We start from the raw sequence: 2,364 nt of genomic DNA, 5'->3' as shown, positions 1-2,364 counted from the left end.
AGGGACTGCAGAGAACCGAGAAATTGATTGAAGAAAGACAAGAGAGAGAGAGAGAGCGATTGCTTGATTGAAGCGTTATTCATCAGAAACAAAACGAAGAAACTGCTCAAAGATGAAGTTTCAGATTAAGATAAAGCTGCCAGCCCCCTTGCTACGGCGTCCCTGCCCAACCTTTCAGCTCTCCAATGGCTCTACAATGTCTACAACTTCGTTTACTTTGCCTAACAATATTTAGTTTGGCAACAAAAGTCACGAACCCCCGCCACCAAGGACACACTCGGGCACAGAGTGTGTGTGTGGGGGTGAGCTGTGACATCCCCTTGTCACTCTGCTCTCCTAACAACTCATTTGGTACTCATGAGTAGGTCAGGGCACTGCTAATGCGACATATCCTTGAAATCCAGGACAGGATCCGTTTAAATTGTTGAGCTTCGTACGGCTGGACTTTGGCTCCACCTTCGACTCCAGCTCCAGCTTCTGCTCATTCCGCATGCCTGTCACGTTGTTCAGCACTGAAAGGAGACACCGAAATGGAATGGAATGGGATTCTGGCTTTTGGCTTCTGTGCTTTGGCTCCTGGAGGTGGGGCACAGACAGAAGTTTTTCCCGTGCGTGCCTGCCCAGAATTTTGCTCGATGAAGGAAGCGGAGGGATGAGCTGCTGCTGCTGCTGCTGCTGCTGCTGTGTGTGTGTGTGTGTGTGTGTGTGTGTTTGTGTGTGTGTTTCCTCCTCGTCTTTGTTGGTAATTACCTCAAGTTGGTCATTTGATGATGCGCAAATCCCGTCGAGCGTCGCTGTCGGGGCTGTGATTGCGGATGCAGGTGGATGGAGTGCTCGTCGTGGTGTCTTTTGGGGTTCGAATTTGTCTGCTGCCGGAATCCACAGGTGTGTGTGGCCCCGAGGCTAATTGCCGTTAAGTGCCTGGCAAATCCTCGAAGCGTTTGATATTTTTCATCATAAATAATCCCAGGCAGGAGTTAGCGGATTCACCTTCATGGCTCCATGGCTTCTTGCTCCACAAAGCTTTCAAGCATCATATTAGGGAGCGGAGGGGAAGGCTTCGTTGGCAGGCTATTCCCACCGCATGGTCAAAGTGCTTTTGGTCGCTGGGACCACTTAAGCACAACGCTTTTGGCATTGCTACCCCCATGAAGAAGGCTTCACCTATAGCCCTCCCCCCTTCACTGCGGCTGGGGTTTGTTTTTTGGCGGCAGCACGTGCAGGTGGCAAGGCTGCCTCAGTGGCGGCTGCTACATGGATGGGGGAGCATGCGGACCAGCTGAAATGCAGCTAACGAACCGCAATTGCGGTCACATTTCATGAGAGGTGCCTCACGTCGCCCCGGCGCACCGCACCATTGCAGGATGGACACCAAACTCGCGCCCCCGGGGGCCCTAAAACAGACACGCACACAGACACACACACAGACACAGACACAGACACAGATGCAGACACGTACGGACAGGCAGGCAAGCAGACATAGAGAGGAACTCTCTCACTAACGGACAATGAGAGACACACACACAAGTGTGTCGACCCAACTGCGACTGATTCAATTTGGAGCCACCGACAGGCTTTTAGTGCACTCCCAGGGTGCACTCTGCACTCCCTCTGCACCCTCCTCTCTGCCATTGCCTTCCATTGCAAATGCCTGACCCGCCGCCTGTGGATATCATCAGAAATTAGCTGCTTTGATGGGACAGCAGCGGCGGCAGCTCCAAAAGTGGCAACACAACAAACATAACAGTAAAAAGAGCTACCTCCCATGGCCAATTAGGAGTCTGTCTTAGCAGTGTGGGAAGCGAGAGCAGCAGAGCAACAGAGCAACAGGTGCCCCACGTATATGGCAGTCCAATTAAGTTAAACGAAAGCATAATAAGTGCAGGGGAGCACTGCACAACAAAGGATGTGGAATGGTGAAGGCAGGGAAATATTTAGAGGGGAGAATGGGAATCTAGACAGCAAAGAAAATGTAACGAAAGATCCCTCCCTGCCTCTTACTGGAGCACCTACAAAGATCATCCCAGCCAAGGTGAATTTACTTACAAGGTGAAAAGTAACTTATTCACCATGCACAGAGAGACAAGCGCTAGAAAGGGATAGAGATAGAGCCTGGTAAGTAACTTGATCCCACCATTTATAAGTGTATTCCGACAACCATTCCATGGGATATATTTCCTTCACTTTGTAGCACAGTGCACAAAAACTCTCGAGCCAAAAAGTGTACATTCAGTGGCCTGTCCACCAACTCCCCACTGCTCTTTGTATTGCCATTCCGACTGCCTCATCATACTAAATGTAATGAGCAATTTGTAGAGCATAGCGAAAACTATTTCTGGTGACAGCTGAGGAGCTGCAGGGGGG

Source organism: Drosophila guanche, unplaced genomic scaffold, assembly GCF_900245975.1.
Source record: "Drosophila guanche unplaced genomic scaffold, DGUA_6, whole genome shotgun sequence".
In the NCBI taxonomy this organism is placed as follows: Eukaryota; Metazoa; Arthropoda; class Insecta; order Diptera; family Drosophilidae; genus Drosophila; species Drosophila guanche.
The sequence above is the reverse complement of the archived record's forward strand: the minus strand, read 5'-3'. Positions refer to the sequence as shown.